Source organism: Diorhabda sublineata, chromosome 3 (assembly GCF_026230105.1).
Source record: "Diorhabda sublineata isolate icDioSubl1.1 chromosome 3, icDioSubl1.1, whole genome shotgun sequence".
NCBI lineage: Eukaryota > Metazoa > Arthropoda > Insecta > Coleoptera > Chrysomelidae > Diorhabda > Diorhabda sublineata.
The window spans coordinates 31071933-31091459 of NC_079476.1; the positions used below are offsets into that span (position 1 = coordinate 31071933).

General features: G+C 32.1%; 1 protein-coding gene across 1 annotated transcript in view; it reads right to left on the reverse strand.

Annotated features, from left to right (window-relative positions):
• The window catches only part of LOC130441881 (5-hydroxytryptamine receptor-like), a 366379-nt gene that overhangs the window by 122382 nt on the left and 224470 nt on the right, over window positions 1-19527 (reverse strand). The window lies entirely within an intron of this gene.

A 19527-nucleotide genomic window follows, 5' to 3' on the forward strand; every position in this document is an offset into this window, starting at 1 on the left:
TATACGATAGACAACATTTCAAAAACCTTCCAGAATAGCGGTGGTGTAGACAAAGGGTATGAATGTAGCAATTGTAAATGAATTACTTACAATTGTACTGTCTGACGCTCGTTTCGATAACCAAGTGATCGTCTTCAAAGACTGAACGTCCCACTCAGTTTACCTTCAGTCTCTGAAGACGATAACTTGGTTATCGAAAGGCGCGTCATACAGTGTATTCATGAGTGTCGGTGTAGTGGTGGTGTAACCAGTATGAATATCACCAACGGTTCCAGAAAATCCAACTTAACCATATAGTTCGTTAGGATATAGTTATTTATAATATTTGTTAAAAGTGATGTTTCATTTTACGAGTGAATAAGTTTGTGAAATGAGTGGAATGAATTTAACAATTTCACGAATGAATGATTGAGAAAAATGCAGAAATACACATTTCTCATTTAAGGTGATATCAGACGGTTCACTTTTCGGTTTAATCGAATAAATGATCACTCGAATGAACGTTCTCTTCGTGTTCATACGTTTCATTTTTCATTCATTCGTAGTGGATTGGTTCACTAATAAATTCATTAATCACTTTTCATTTACTTAATGCATAGACGTTTCATTCTTAATAAAAGATGCTGAATGAAAGACAGAAATGAATAAAAAATGAACCGTCTGATATCACCTTTAGATATGTACCCGCGAACATTGACTACAAGGCGACGATCTAACCATACAAACGTCTACGTATCAACTGCTTCATCAGTTGTAGAAAAACGTTCATGTCGCAATTTATTTTTGATCTGCGGTAGTAAAACGAAATCATTAGGTGCCAAACAAAGACTGTACGGCAGGAGATCCCTCAATTCGATGTTTTCGCCGTTCAAAAACGTTTGTTTCAACTGAGATGTGAGAACACGCTTTTTGGTGATGGAGAATAATTCATCTTCTGTGATTGGTTTTCCTGATTTTTTTTAACACTTCTGGAAAACAACCTCTGGTGTACCATTCAGAATTGACCGTTCTACATTTCTCTCATGTAACGGTGGAGACATGTATAGTTATTTCGAAAAAACAGGCGACCACTTGCTTCGAAGTGCTTTGCTCGATTCAGTTCATCTTGAAAGACCCTCATAGTTGATTATTGTTTAGTTTATATGCATACATCAATGATTTTGTCGCCTATCACGATCGCGAAGGCACGAAATTTTTTTAGAGTAATTGTTAAATTATGCGGACGAACCTTTAAGAGTGGAACTAATGCTCAAGTATGCCTCAATATCACGGTCTGTCACATGATCAACAGCATTGATGTTTTCTGGCATAACAGCCGATTTTTTACGAACTTGGAATTCGGAAAACCAACGAAATATGGTGGTTCGAGATGGTGCTTCATCAACAAAAGTTGAAGCGATTTGATTTGCACAGCATTGTTTATTTAATCCACGTCAAAAGTTATAGAAAATCATCTCACAGAAATGTTCTATTCTATTTTTTTGGCAAGATGAATGTTTCAATTATCTGTGTAACAACTCAAATAATAATGGTATGACAACATGGTCTGAGCTCATTGAAAAACACTTTTAAAAATGTCAAACTTTATGATGGCCATGAAATATTCAGATCGGTGTTGCCGTATTTCAAAACTTAAGTAGCAGCAATTATATAACGTTCTATTACATATAATTATTAGGGCAATAGAATCACGTAATATCATTCTTTGGATTCGTTCCAACCCATCAAAAACTGTCCTTGGTACGGTGGCGATTCTGTACAATAGAGATTACGTGTTTCCAACTGGACATTTACCATTATTCAAACGATTCTGTTTTGTGTTAGAACTGACTGATATCGTGAATCGTTTTCGGGACGGTCTTTTAGATACTTCATTAATATCAAGTACTGTTACCAGAACCTTGCGTAGTCGGAGATTGCGCAGATAATATCATTTAAAATAAATAAATTGTTTCAGATATGGTTCAGATTAGCAGGTTGGAACCAAACCTCTTTATCTATCTAACTATTCGTTGTTCAATAGATTTAATGGTTTATTAAAAAATCCATACATTCTATTCTATTCTATTCTATTCTATTATTAAATAATAAATATATTAAAAAATATAAATATTAAATAATATACTCTCCTTTAACTTAATTGAACTTGTTCCAGTGTTGTTCTAACTCCATAGTTGCGAAGTAGACTCTCACAGATGCTATCACCTTTTTGTTCCTTGGAAGTAGTTTCTCATGCATGAATGTTTTGACATGTATGAACAGTCAGAAATCAGAGGGATCCAACCCCGAAGAATATGATGGATTTTGAGTAATTTGTAGTTCATTGCATTTATTTTCGCGACGGTATCCTGAGCCATGTGAGGATTAGCTTTTTGGAGTGTAAACCAGTATTTTACCACGAATTTTCACATGATATAGATTTAAAACAATACCATAATAATTTGTGATTATTGTTTCACAATTGTGTAGGTAATTCATAAGCAAAACTTATGTTAAAATATTTCCATGGTTTCTAGGCAGCTCCAATGTACCAGAATCACGTCAGTTTATTGGTAAGATTAAGGTGATAGACTCAAGTTATAAACCTACGTTCAAAATTAGTTTTTTGAGTGACAATATCAGCTTCCTTAGAAACTAGAGATTTTAATGAAATTAATAGTTCATATTTTCACCATATATCATTTGGTTTTGTGTGGGAAGATGGAACCAATTATTAAAATAAATTGAAAAAGGAATGGAAAATTTCTCTTTGTCAAAGTACTTGTTCAAAACATTAATAATTTTTTGGACAATGACATGTATAATTTTGACAACATGAAATGATATGAATCATGTATCGAAAATTCAATTTAGGAATAAAACCCATTTTTGTGATGATATTTTCATTGCACTGTAAATTATAAATGGATAATATAAAATAGCTTTCTTGTAAAAAGGCCCTTGCTTCTTCTTTGATTGAATTTTCTAAACTTTCTGACAAGCGTGTTCCTATCTTACCGATGACTCGTTGGATCTCGACCTTGAGCTCAGGAACTGTTTATGTTTTTTCTCGTAAACATGAGATTTCAATAAACTACAAAGAAAGAAATTGCACAACGTTAAATCGCACGAGTTTGGAGATTATTCGATTGGGAAATCGTTGTTTTGATAAATCGATTGTTTCGTGCACGGTGATGTAGATGCCTAAAATCACATAATGTTTCCATCCTCACAATCCAACACAACTACATTTATTAAGACTACTTTTACAGGGCGCAGTTATATTATGGCCAACATATCGAAAAATTCACGAAATGTTTAAATTTATGTATGTTATTATGGAAGAGTGTTTGATAAGTGGATATGCACGATTTAGAAGGAAAAATTAGCCAATTTAGTACGAGGATACATCCTTTCAACTCAAAAACAGTAAAAAATACACAAAAAAAGAACAAACTTGTTTAGTGAAGAACTTGAAATCTATTTCAACTGATGATTTGCAAAGAAACTGTTAAGTACCAAATTTGCATGTTAGTAAAAAATCGTCTTCATTTAAAACCAGATATATATGACTGTGGAACAAGAATTTTTTATAAAAAAACAGTGATTCACCTTTCTCCTATTGAAGTGGGAAACTGTATACTACAAAGTATACAAAGGTTACGTTTATAACATAATATGTGAGGAAGGAGAACTAGAAAATGGCCAACGATTTGTTTCTTGGTTGCCAAAAGTATTTTTGATCCTTCTACCCGACCTTATACACCAGATGTGGTATCATGCGATCCCTGGTTATTCCCGAATATAATATATAGGAAAATAGGATAGTTATTACTTACAGCTTATGTACTTTGTTGGAGAGAAGCAACATTCTTAACTTGCATGGATATTCATCACTTTTTATTTTTGTAATGTCTTCCCCCATTCTTGCTCAAACTATCTAACTAAACTACCTTCAATTGTTTCCAAGATTTAACCGAGTGACAGTTCATCATGGATTGCTTTTATGTGAGGTACATTAAAGTTTCTGTTATTTCTCAAATTATATATATTAACATAATAAAAGTCAAATCATGTATTACCAAAATGTTTTTTTTAATAATAATAAAATTTTTGCTTGTAATGCCGTATATCACATCACTATTTATATTTAATTTTTTTTTAATCCGTTTCACTTGTTAGCTTTTAAACTACCAAGTAATGTATTCATATATTTAACCCCAATACTCTTTGCTAACCCCCAAACAAGTAGGGTAATATTAGGTGGCCTAGGTAGCCAATTCATTCACACTTTACATTTCATCCGAGGGGTTATACAAGTTATTTCATATATTCTATGTCTAGTCAGTTAAATTGAGCCCAAATTTTTAATGTCTCCATAGGAAATAATGAAAGGGGTAAGATCAGGTTCGCACATTGAGACCATAATGTGGTGGTTCACCGTTTTGATGAAACCAAATACTAAGATCCAAAATTTTCCTATCATTTAGATCAGGAAATGCCATAACTAGATCTGGAATCACTGCTATATGAAGATGTTCTAAATATCACACAGCTGTTAAATCCCCGCGAAAGATATAAGAATAAATAAATATTTCCCTTATGATTCCCATCCAAAAATTAGTTATCTTGGGGTTCTGGATGTGTACCACTCAAAATAAACATCTAAAAATACGAAACTATTGAGAAAATTTGAATTTTCATCGTTATACCTCATGAATATTTCACAAAAGTTCAAATATCTGTCTGAGATTTGAACTTTTTGTCGGTGCAGTTTTCCTTTTTTCTTAAAAAAACTTCAAACTACTTCAAACCACATTTTGTTATGTGGTAATTTCGGCCATAGTTGCGTGAAAGCTGTTTTCTAATGATTTGCAACAATTCTGGTTAATGTAGGTTTTTCAAAATGTGTTATATTAAGGAGCTTCTTCAGGTCTATAGCCGTAACTTACCATCATTAGAGCTACAATCCCTACTCTTTTGGTATTGTAAGTCTGATACTGACAAGCAGTTGCTTTATCAAAAAATTGATAACAATGGATATTCTTACTAGGTTACTTCAAGTTTCCATGCTTTTAATTATGTAGTTTTGTTTTTCATCGATTTCTCAGATTTTTCTTACATGACGTGACGTAAATTTTGTGCATTACTTTATGTATGTATGCATGTATATTATCGTTTTAAATTGTATATACATAATAATTAATTGACCGATACTTTTCAATATCCGGATTTTTCAAACCATTTGTTTTAACAACGAACGCTTCAAACATAACATTGTGCAATGATTTATCACGAGTGCCAATCGCCGTTGATTGAGCAATAGCTCATGCTTCCATGACTTTAAATAACTGCCAACAAAAATATAATAGAGTAGATAACAAAACTCGCCACCTTAGTTTGAAATTAACTCATAGGTGACAAATTTAGGTGTACTTATATATCCCTTTGAAACTTTTGAAAACATATAGAAATAAAAAAAGACATTAGAAAGTAATTTGAAATTTGAACAGAATTATTATTTTTGTTTCTAGTGCTCGAAATACTACTACAGAGATTGAAAACTGATTTTTGTAACTTTGTTCAGCCATCTTAGTTTGAACTAAATTTATAGGTAGAAAATTCATGTTTTATAATCCATCCCTTTAAAAGAACGACATTAGAAAATAATTTGACATTTATGTACAGAATTTCTGTTTCTAGTGCTCGAAATACTACTTTGGAGACTGAAATCTGATTTTTGTGAACTTCCAAACTGAGAATCTAGTCGATACTACCCATGATCTACAAACATTTTTCCCACAAGTATTCAATTTTATTCGAAATATGCCTTATTTGATAGTAGAACATTTGAAATTACTTTATTATTATGTCTATTCATTCACGTCAGTGTTTTCAACGGAAATCTTGCTAATGCATAAGCATAATTATATACAAAATGGCGTAAAATTGTGGAATAAAATTACTACTATCAATTCAGTAACAACGCAGACGTATTGAACGTATTTATTGCATATTCTTCTTCTTTTTGTGGTGCCTAACCGTGACGAATGTTGACGATCATCATGGCAAACTCAGCATCAATACGAAAGAGTTGAGAGGAAGTACTTGAACCAGGTTCTTAAGCTAGGACCTCTTTTTCCAAATTTTTTGACATGAAGCAATGCATCTCTGGATTCGTTTTGTATGTGGCCTGTTCTGACATAATTAATTTCCTATTTAAAATTATTTAATTTAAAAACCATGCAAGAATGTAACCCAGACAGAGATATAACACTTAGGATCTGTTGACTCAAGGATTATTGTATTCATTATGATTTATGGAACACGATTCTAATGGAGACTCATATCATCGTTAATTGACTCCAAGTGTTCCTTAGACACTTGAAGTTCCATTAACGTATCGAATTACGTACTTTATTTTATATCGATGTGACTCTAACCATAATACATATAATTATTTATATCCTTTTGTACAATAGGATTTTAGTATTTAAAAGCGGTTTGTAAACAGATAGGAGGTCTTTAGTAATCTGAAATTCGTCGAATATGATCGATGGATTAAAGCAACCAAGTTTAACTAATTGGTTAGATTTATTGTAGTTCGCGAGTTTTTATGGTTATTATCACTTCCAATTATTTTTTTTCTTCTGGGGACTTAGGTATCTTAGGTATTCGTCAATAAAATCAGATTTCGAATGCTTCTAATTTTTAGCTCACATCTTCGTCCAAAGTCCAGGACTTAACTCCATAAAAGAGGACTTAAAAAACGTAATAACTCAGCTTTCTTATTTGTATTTCATGAGAGATATTGTGACTTTGAAAAAGACACTCATCCGGATGAAGATGGTTTTCGGCTTTTCGATGCATGTTTTTTTTTGCCTGGTTGTTGGTCCAATCCTCGTTTATAATAATAATTGTTGCATATAAAATTCTCACGTACTTTTCTACTTCTTTCATCTCTAAATGAGTTTTATTAAAAACAGAAGAACCTGAACACCAAATATTGATTTATCTTGTTTAAAATTGAGAAATGAACGAAACAAAATCATTCCTTGAAATTTATGTTTAAAAAATAAAATGTGTTACACTTTTTGCATTGGTAAATATTTTGAGTAATTTTTCTGCATTACTGCATAAAATTGAATTGAAACCTCTAGTTTATTAATTTGTGTAATGGAAGAGTTCACTTTTAGTTTATTAAATGAAAATGGTGTTGTTAGAAAATTAGAAAACAGCGCATCATAGGCTTGATATTGTTTGGATATGAGTATAGAATTCGAGGTAAAATAGAACTGTGTTCTTTGTTTGATGAAAAATATCCAGAAAATCACATTTTATAGAGTGAGAGTGTTAGTTAGAGCTACAAATTTGAGTAACAGAAAATAAAACACTAGACGTTGCCTTATCTCTACAGGAGGATCCTCCTGATAACTATAACATTCGCCCTCGTTCTTAGGGAAAATATGAGAAGACATTATACCAACTTTAATATTGAATATAAGAAATACATTGATAACAAAACATTATTAAAAAATATGTGAGCCCCATTGAACGACATCCTTCTAGAACCAGATCTTGATACCAAAACAAACAAATCAATAAATATTACACAGAAAGCAATACAACAATTCATAATTTACTCAAAGGTAACACATAATAAAAAACAAAACGTGAAGCATGGATTACTTGTTCACAGATAAAAACTTTAACTGTTAACAGAAACAATAAATTATATGTAGAATTGAAAAGAGATCCTAACAATAATATGAAAACAAAGGATATTTGAACTGTAAAAATGGAACAGAAAGATTGATTAAGTACGCAAAAAAAATTATTACAATAAGAAGGTGAAAAATGAAAAAAATTCGTCGATAAAATTATGGAAACTAGTCAATGAGGTGGTACTGAAACCAGAATGAAAGGAGATTTAGCCCATACTATTAATCGACCAGGTAAATATATATATATATAAGACTTGAAATCAAAGAAAAACCCTGGGTGTGACAATATTAGTGCTGAAACGCTGAAAATTATAGTGGATTAGTCATCCACTCAATGTAATACTTAATATTTCATTCGAAACAGGGCAATTTCCAAAAGCATTCAAAAACATTGTTGTAATAAAAATTTTTAAATTTGGAGACAGAAATGACGTGGCAAATTATAGCCCAATCTCACTGAGAACAAGCCTAGCCAAGTATTAGAAAAGATAGTGAATACAAATTTTTGGAAGAACATAATTTACTTACAAACTCTCAAATTGGATTTACAAATAATAAATCAACCCAAGATGCAATACACTTTTTACGAATGCCTCAGAGGCACTAGGATTAAGAAGTCCATCATAAAGTTTTTTGGAATTTATCTTAAAAATCAAAATTAATAGGTCAAAATAAAAGATGAAATAAGCTTAACAAAAGAAGTGACATATGGATTGCCTCAAGGGCTCATTGTAATTCACCATTTACTGGAATATTACATTTTTATTGAAGGAAATGAGACAAAACATTAGCTTTGCTGATGATACTGGGGTCATGTATAAAGACACAAACTGGTAAAATTAAATTATATATTTGGGATTAGATCGTACTTTCCGATGGAAAGCTCATATGGACTACTTAAGAAAAAAATTAAGGAGCATCCTATATGGTTTTAAAAAAAATGTATAATGCATTAAAAGTTTTGCAAAATAAATTTCTGAAATTGCTTCTGAACAAGAATAACAGGTATCCCTCTGATAAACTTTTCATCAAAGCTAAAGTATTAGAGATCCGTCAAATATATTATTTACACGTCAATTTAATACCTAAACAGAGATAAATTACAAGGGCTATTAAAAATAAGAATAAACAAAAGAATGTTGCACCCTTTATGAGTAAGAACATGGGACAGAGAAGTTATTTGTAACTAGGAGCTGTATTATATAACATCCTACCAGATGATATAAAAAATAAAGTACACTAAAAAGATTCGAGACTGCACTAAGAGAAACTGAAAATGTATATTGATTTTGAGTTTCCGTCTGACTGAACGATTTGAATTATTTTGAAAACTGAAAAATAATCGGGAGGTTTATCTTTTCTAAGAGTTTGTGAAAGATAACTATGGAAGATGGTATTTAAAATACAAAATTATCGTTTCTATAGTCAGAAACACTGGTGATGATAGAATCATATGTAGCGTTCTCAGAAAGTTATGTAGATATCATTAACATCAGACTGGATTAATAGATGCTCATGCATCCAAATTCAGTTAGATGGTTGCTCCTATCGATAACTGTAACTATTTGTTTTCATATGAAATTTTCCAACAAAAGTTTAGAACGTTTTTTAGAGAAAAAGGTAAATCGTCTTATACCTTTTCACTCATAGACAATGAAATAATAGCGAATATTTACTTGAAACATTGTCCAAAGACTCCGATTTTTACTTCTCTGCAGCGATAATGTTCTTTAAAAGAGAAGTACACCAAAAACCACTACTCGAACTAAATGATATTCCTCTCGGTTATGTATCGAAAATCACATATTTGGGAATGATCTTCGACTCGTAATTAAATTGGAACGAACACATTAAGAACTTTGCCGTCAAATGTCAGAATGGACTAAACTTGTTAAAAGTTCTCTAAAACAGAGACTGGGTATCTGACCAAGAAATTTTACTCTCAATCTACAGGCATGTCATAAGATCTAGGATCGATCATGGGTCCATCGCCTATGCCTCCGCTAAAAAACAGACACTGATATGTTTGGATTCCATAGCCAATCAAGCATTACGCTCAATTATTGGAGCTTATAGCACATCTCCCATCGAAAGTTCACTACGAGAGTCGTCACTAGCTAAAATAAGACAATACCTAACATTGTCATATGTACTGTAATGAGTAGCCATGAACATCCAAACTACAATAGCACAGCTGCAAACAGAAATCAAAACACGTTCGAATTCAGGAAAAAAGTCGACTATCCCTTTTATCAGAGAGTTTCTGAATATATCAGACAACTAGATGCAGTTTCCTCCCATTCTACTATTAAATATTGATATAGCTTCCCCATGACTGATTAAAACTCCGAGCATTGACACAAGTTTGAATATCTTTAACAAGGCAGAAACGCTAGCCTCCTTAATATATCAGAAGTTTCACTCGAAACTCTCCATGTATTCTAACTTCCATAAAATATACACCGATGCATCCAAAACCGCCAATGGAGTTGAGGCTGCTGATATCACTTCTCATAAACCTCCCTTGAAATATAAATTACCCCTGCTATCCTACAATCTTAAGTAGAAATTCAATCATCAATCCTACAAAAAACTGTAATTATATCAGACTCCTATAAATGCCTTGAGCTCCCCTATAGCAACAACCCTCTTGAACTTCTATTCAAGAAGCAATTGCATCCAATACAAAACAACTTAGATGTCCGATCTTTGTGGGCGCCCTGTCATCAAGGAATACAATGAAATGCAGATGCTGACAAACACGCAAAAGACTAAATTAATCTTCAGTGGCAATATGAGTGGCAAAGATCATTTGAATAACTAAAACAAATAAAGGAAAATGTTGAACAGTGGCAGCGAATATGCAATAATCGCCCAAAACAAGTTATAGTTACAAGACTAAGAATAGGTCACACTGAAATTACGCACGAATATTTACTATGTAGAAGTAACAAACCTATGTGTGCAAGACTGAGAACTTACTGTAAGACATTTACTTTTGAGGAAAACCATACTAGGAAAGAATTGCGACGTGGATAATATCTGTTGAATACGTCTTTAATTAACAAGTTGTAATTATTTCATCAAATCCATCGCTAATAACCAATTTGGTTGAATCTAAATACTTGAAAAAAATAGCGAATAATCGTATTACAAAATTGAAGTAACTTGGTTACTTCTTTGTTGCGTTATTTGAAATCAGAAGTATAAAATTAGATGATTTGATGTATTGAAAAATAAACAATGAAATAACAATTGTAGTTGTCACGCAAGTGGAAAGAACCATCGTGATTAAGTATTGTATGGAGTTTTTAAAACGAGACTATTATTGGAAAACAATTACTGAATTAATAAATTTCTGTAATCTATTTATTAACGAGCAATCTATACATGGTTATAAATAAACAATACCGAATTCAACTAAATAATTGATATTAAATTATTTTATCGCTACCTCTTCACTTTTCGATACCAGAAGTTATAAATTCAGCCAAATTAATTAACTGTACTACGGTTTCACAAATGTCGATTGAAATTCACTGGAAAATACGAGCTAAAAGTGTCATGGGTATCTGAGTACAGGAGGCAGGTAAATATCCGAAAACAGAAAGGTTTTTACTAAATCGGTACATTCTAATTTACATTACAAAATAATTCTTGAAAAATCATCTTTAGAGCTTTTAACACTTTTGGGGTATATGAAATTTTGTTTCTTTAATTATTGAAATATTCTATTAATACTGACATCATGATGTTAAAAGAAATTGTTAGTGAGCTCAGTGTATCAATTTAAACCAAAAAACAACTGCAAACGACAAAGATCCACGCAAAATTGTGCAAAGAGAATCGAGGAATCATGAAAAAAGAGCTCACTTCTCAAGATTTGCAACGCATCAATCGAAAAATATACAGAAGAACAAGACACTGGTACCACGGTTGATTGGAGAAGTTCATGTAAGTTTGGACAATATTTAACTCAAAATATGAAAGGAATGAGAATTTTTTGCTAGTGAATGATAATGGAAAAATATTATCTTTGGAACTAAAACGAATTTAGATGTGTTTTGTTCTACCGATATGTGAATTGACCGAAATATTCCTCACCACCAGGCACGGATATATTAATAATAACTATGTTCCTCTAGTATTTCGTTTACTAAAAGAAAAGGCCCAAGACGTACTATTTGTCTCAAAATTGTTAGGGATATATGTCATTGTACTAGATAAAATTTTCATTCAAAAGAAACTGTTCTTGAATTTTGAATTAGTATTCACAAAACTATTTGGAGTGTTCCAAAATAACAAGACGTAATTCCTACCTTGCACAATATTGTTGGAGAAAATACAGAATTCATGATTTAGCATTGATTAGAACGAGGAAAATTCCGAAATCAAAATGTGGCTTCATCATTATTTTGGTATGATTGGAAAGTAAACAGATTTGAGACATTCTTTATTTTCTAGATGTGCTTCAAAACATTCAAACTGCATTCATTATATATACAAATTGATGATTCTAGGCTATATACCCAAAATATGACGAGAGGAAAAAGTAGTGCTTATACGAGAAAATCAACCAAAGTATTATCGCTCGATTCGTCACACTTCCTTTCTCTTAAAAACTATGGAAAAAGCCAAAGAACAATATATCAGAAGTACGACTCTCGTGCACTACATAACCTAGTTGGGGATACAGAAAAGGATGTTGATAGCAAAGATATTGCTTTAACAGTTTTCATCGATATATAAGGGGCTTTTGATAACACTTCACATCATTCTATCAAAAGAAGAACGGGAATTGAAAATCCTCATTCTATAATGGACAAAGGGGATGCTACAACATCGTATACTAAATGCAGAAATAAGCGGAAGCACTTCCACATATACTACAGTAAAAGGTTATGAACAAGATAAACTCCTATTACCCCTACTAAGAAGGAAGACAAATATAAGCAGAGCTATCCTTAATAGATCTGAATTAATACTTTCCAATGAAGCAAAATATCTAGGTATCATCTTGGATATAACACTTACTTGGAATATCCGCCTTGACAAGGTAATTGCAAAAGCTACTGCAGTTATATGGACTTGTCGCAAGTTTGCTTACAAAACATGGGGCTAAAGCCTGAAATTATATTCTGAATATACCAAACAGTCATCAAACCCCTGATCACATATGCACCGCTTGTTTGATGGTCGAAAGCAGAGCAAACAACAGCATTTAGCGACGCCCACAGGCTAATCCAGACATCTGATAGGTCACACAAAGATTTTAAAGCTAATAAAACTATAAAGCCGTGACAAACCAACCGACCAAACGTATAACATGTTGAACAAAGATATACCATTCGAAGTGGTAATTAACAACCGCCAATCATAGGTCAACATAAATCTTCCGGAAGCTTGAAATGCATATCTCAGGTAGAGAGATGTTTTAAAGCTAACGCAAGGACGTGGACTGGGCATTTCTGGACCGGAAATGCCAGCTCTTCATACCTCTAGGGCATAATTCACCATTTTCAGATGGGGTATCTGGCAATAAACAAATGTGCTTAGGAGTATTTGGATAGAAACCTTCATAAAAAGCACATATACATTATTTTAGAAAGCAAAGCTGCCCTGAAGGTCCTGGAAGCTATTGAGTGTATATCCAATCTAGTGAGGGAGTATAAACAAACTCTATAAGCATTAGCTAATAACAATAAAGTAACCCTAAGCAGACAGCCTTGCCAAAAAAGGGGGGAATCAACTCCACATCTTGGACCAGAACTGGACTACTGTGGACTCTCGAGAAGCCAAATCAATAACTGAACAGATAACTCTGAAGAACTTCTCCTCATGACCAGAAACGAGATGGAACTGGTGGTCGATCTTCTGACAGATCACTGTCCCAACGAATACCACTAAGATAATGGGCATGGCAGAGGATGACAACTGCAGATTCTGCGAGCAAGCTATGGAAACAGCAAAGCATCTACTTTGCGAATGTCCTGCCCGTTTCGCTAAAAGGCTTGAGTACCTTGCAGGAGTAGTACTAACACCCAGGGAAGTATGAAACAAGAACCCCAAAAAATAGCCTCCGATGGAAGGAGTCTATGTATTTTGGAAGCAGAACAATAAGATGTAGAGTCTTGTGCCTAGAGGCTGTAAAGCCAAAACGAATCCCCAAAACAAATAGAAAAATCAATAGTTTAAATTTTACATGAAAAATTGGAAATACGAAAATATCGACAAGCAAATGATTATAATAGCAGGATTAACAAACTTAGAAATAATGAAATAACTAACTTTCAATTCGTAAAATCGGTTGCTTGGTTTTATGCGTGTCAATAATTTGTTATGTACTTGTACTATGTACTATCAATGTTCAGTTTACAGTTAACATTTGCTCATTTCTTTTAAAATTTCTAAATTTTGTTGCATAGTATCAATTTGTACATACAATATAAGTATACATACACCCACAGACAGTTGTATACTCCAATGTTCATCACTCAATTGAAATATTTTTATAATATCTAATTCAGTATCTTCGGTTTTAAATTGAACCCTAAAATATGGCTGAGTTTACATGTACAAATATTGCATCTCAAACTTCTCTAGCCGAATTTACTACCGTCCTCCGAGACACATTCACTGCTACTCTCACCTGAAATACCTATAGTGAGTCTAAAATACATTGTAGTTTTTCGAGTGAACCCTCAAATTCATTTAAAAAAACCTTATTAAAAATTTTTAATTTTGCCATCACCACAAGGGTTGTCCGAAAAGTTTTCGATCCAAAAAAGAAACATGACACTTTGTTCTATAATTAAATTCATTTCCCAATAAGACTACACTCAGTCCAGTGATGCTCTTTTTCTGAACCCTTCTTTCTTCACAGTTGTTTAATTATGCGATAACCCCATCGATTGATGTGAAGCTCTCTTTTGCAATTTGAACTTTAAGGTTAGGAAGCAGGGAAAACTCGCTGAGAGCAAGATCTGATCAATTATGTGGGTAGTCAACCTATCTGAAACTCATTTCATGAAGAACTTTCTTTTAGCATAATTCAGTATAATATATATTATCGTTTCTAAGCAAGAAGGAGAGTAAACTCTTCACAAAGTTACGTTGCTCACACACATGAGGTCACTATTGAAAGGTTTGGCACATCCCTTGCTAATTTACAATATATTTTCACTTACAGGTTGTACTTGCTACTTTCTTGGATACCAAGCAATAATCACTGTACATAGCCCGGTTGTGTTCTTAGCTGTTCATACGTCGGATTATATTCTTTTGACGATAGGGTTTAAACTCATCCGTTTTGCAAAAAGTTTGAGTTAATTTTTTCCATACTTAAGTATGGTTAAGTCAAGTAATTCCTTCCCGATAGCTTTCTATTTTTCTTAATTTTGAAAAGACTCTCAAACACGTCGTCAGTTTTTGAAGATTTTTTCCATTGGTTCCAATTATTCATTGGTAACGATAACAATTCTGTTAATATAACACAACATTACACCATGCATAAAAATAATTCCTTTGACGTTAATAAATCATTTTACTGAAATAAATAGCTCCATTACATTACCTATAATATATTATTCAATTATTATGAAAAACAGTGAAATGATAGAGAAAAACAAAAGTTGCGAAAATTTTCGATCCAAAAAAGAAACATTACACTTTGTTCTATAATTGAATTCATTTTCGAAAAGACTACACATGATCACAAAAGTTGTGAAAATTTTTATTCGCAAGAGAAATAATTTATGTTTACGACTCAATTCAATGAGCACAGGTGTTCTCTTTTGACAGAATAAATAATTCAGTTGAGTTCACGACATTCAACAAATTCAATTACTTTAAACCCATATCTCATTTCTCTAAATTATATGAGTTAAATGCTTAAAGTGGTTCAAAATTCCTATTATCGCTGGATTGGCGCTACTGTTCTCTACAATCACGAATTTACGTTTGAAACGAAATCACTCTAAGAAATCTCAGCTTAGATCTCCATAAAATATAAAAAAGCTACAATCCTCAATTCTAGAAAGGAGATAGCTTTAACAAATGGGCTTATCCCAGAAATTCAATCTTCAAGATACAATCTATATCATAAAGACATGGAATAAACCAATCTCTAATATTTATAAAAATCAATGAACTTGATATTGTTCAAACAAATTAACTCACAATCAAAAAGCTAAACTGAAACGTCTAAATCATTCATAATTCATTTTTTCTGAATATTTGAAAACTGGAAAGCCAACATCATTGGGAGGAAGGCTATGATTTAACCGCTGATCCTTCTCCTTCACTTAGTGAAAATATCATTATGTAACAAAACAAAAAGCTATAAACATTCTAGAGAAGAACTAGAAAATAGAATAGAGCTTAATGTCTCATTGAGAGCAATAGAACAACTGTAACAGAGAGTAAAAAAGTTTGTGGTAGGAAATTAAAATTGGAAGCAATTATCCAAGAAAAACTAATAACACAAAAAGAATGCTGGAAAAAAATGACAATTTTCTAGGAAACTTAACGACAAAACAATATCTAATAAACTCGCTCACTAACTAAAAATGGAAATACATACAATAAAAAACGAACAAGATATCTCATACTTTAGAACCTACAGACGAAAAAACTGCAGAATATTCTCTCTAGAAAGAAACAAGAGTACTTAAAAAGTCAAAAAACAAATTTGATCAATATAGTCTTCAGAGTTAAGTATAGTCTTGGAGTCTGGAAAATGGTTGAAGTGACTATGACTCAAAAACTAGGGAAAATGCGAGTGAAACTAAATTCTACAGAGCAATTTATTTCTCTGCATGTATTATGAAAATGATTTCAAAATCTATTTGTAAAAACATTCAAAACCAAGTACACAGGATCACTCTTATTGAAAAAATCTATCAAGTTAAACAAATATGCTTTATTCTATACTTAGCACAAGCGTTTGATAATGTCCGGCATGTAGGATAAAGAAAATGGAACAAATTTCTCCAAAAAAATATGCGAAGCTATTGGAATCGTATACAGCGTATCGATTTTTCATAGTAAAGCGAGACATTGAATATTTTGTCATGAAACAAATAAAATACCAGAAGTGCCACAAGGAAACATGCTTGACCCAGTTCTTCAACTACTATAAATTTCTTTAATTTCTCATTTCGTAGACCTTTTGATATGATTATGCTTCTATATGTTCTTGATTTTAGGTCTCTTCTGATTTAAAATTAATTTATTTCATAATTTCTTAAAGACAGATGAAAATTTGACTCTTCGACTTCTTTTAGTCAAAATATTTTGATTCTGATTTAGAATTATTCTCCACCACTACTAATCACTACAATGAATTAACTTATTGAATCAAAATCCGTGAACAAAAGTTTATAAAGATCAAAAGGTACTAATCTCAGTACATGTAATGGGTGTAACATATGGAAACACAGCTAAATATCTAGGAATATTTAGCTGACTGACTCTAAATGCACAGCTGAGATGGAAGGAGCATATGAAAATAAGAGGAAAGAACTAAATGCAGTATTATTATTACTAAATGTCAACACATGATAAATTGCTCATCAAGAAATCCAAGCAAATTTTATAATCTATCTGTCATAATCTTAGTTATACGGACTACAACTCTGGGGCTGTTGGAGAAACAACTTTGCACTCATTCAAAAATATCAAAATCAAATACTTCCGCCTATTATAGATGCTCCATACTATATTCGGTATGAACATCTGCATAGGAACTTAGCAACAGAAATCAAGAGATAAGCCCAAAAGCACGGAAACGGGATGTTACACATGTTCAGTTATGTTACAGTTAAGTTACATATTACCGTTACCGATACGTTACAGTTACTCGATGAACACTACCTGAAGAGAAGACTAAAGAGGACGGAACCTGTGTGAATACTGAGTGAAAGTATACAGAGATGAGTGAAACTTCGTCTGACACCAATGGTTAATAAATTAATTGTAAGTATTTTTAGACAAAGACAAACTTGCTTGCTGGTCGATTTATTATAACTTGAAACCAAAAATAGTAAACCAGTCTACCAAATGTAGCAAAAAGAGAAAATATAATTTCATACAAAAAGTGATAAAAATAGAATTATATAAAAATTAATATTGACGAGAAAGACATTTTGCTAGTTTCCAATTGCCTCCGTTTCAATAATAATTCCAGAACCTAACGCAATCGACATTCTCATCATCACTGAAAGATCGAATCCTTGAAAAAATAGTTTTAAACCATATAAAGGAAGAGTGCTTTTTGCTACTGTGATTATATTGTTAGTTCTGATGTCAACAATCAATTTTTTATGTAAATTGGTTTTATGCTCATATAAAGAAAACTGTTATCATCTTGGGGTAAACATCGACAAAAATTTTTTTCGATTAAGCATTATTTACCAGATAATTGACGCTGAATCAACGGCATTTACTATAATTAGTTCAGAAATGATTGATATGATATGTGATCTTGTAAATTGAAATTTAACATGGAAGGTAACAATTGAAGAAGTTATTTGCACGGTGGGTGCCGCGATTTATTGATTCTGATCTCTGCTCGCATTAAAAAATTAAACTAATACAAATAACTGGATAGATTCAAATGTAATCCTATTAAAAATTTTGTTAATATGTTACACTGGATGAAAACCTGTCAATGAGCTCATGACCACAATGTTTTGGGATTGTGGGAGTGTAAATGATTATTCATAAAAAGGAAAACGATGATTGATTAATATTATATGTTGATTTACTAACACTTGTGGATCCTATTTCCTAAATCGATAAAATCATTATCTAATGTGACTTCCTATCGTTCGTTTTTATTGCACAAAATATGCCTCAGTTCAGTTAAGATTTACTACCTCATCCGCCATAATCACCTGATCTAGCTCCTTCTGATTACTACTTGTTCTCAAATTTTGGAGAATGGATTGATATTTTACGCAAATGAAGACCTGATGAGAGATCCTAACACATATTATACGGGTTTTCGAAAATCTTTTTTGATGTTTTAAAAAAAATTGGAATATCACTGGACTTAGTGTGTGGATTTATAATGAAATTTTGTTGAAAAATGAAATCATTACTAATGCCTGAATATCCCAATCATCTTGAAGCCAAAGATTTAGTATTTAGTCATTTCGTCTCTCCATACATTTCTCTCCTTCCCTAGCCATCACTGTTACATAAACCCTATATTCGAATCTGACTTTATTTATTACTATTTAATTTGATAGAGACAAACGAGTTTGTTTATTACTACTCAAGTATAGATTGCTACAATGACTTGATTGACCGGAGCTTGCGTTCACATTGATGACTCTAGAAATTCAAAGAAGTATGTGCTTTGATGTGGTAGCCTCGTAGCTGTTGTTAAGGTTACTTTATTTGGACTTTTTCCTTTTTTTCTGAAGAGGTCGATTAAAATAGATTCTGGTAGAAATAGTTGCTTTTTTGCTGTTCATTATTATTGTAACATTGTGAAATTCACCAAAATTTCCTGCTTAAAGTTACTTTTAAAATTTTAACGTTGATATTTTACTAGAATACTGAAATTTGCATTTTTTTTTTCAATTTTTTAAACCTCCTTTCTCTAACAACAGCTCACTTCAATAGATACTATACCCAAATACCCCTATCTACAAATTTTTCGCAATATGTTTTATTTTATAGCCCATATTATGTAACATTCTACGAGCTTCCAATCATACTGATAATCGAATCAGTGACACATAAATAATAATATAGAAAAAACTAAATAGAAAATAATGACCTTCCTACGTATTCTCCTCCAGCTCCAAATCAATTC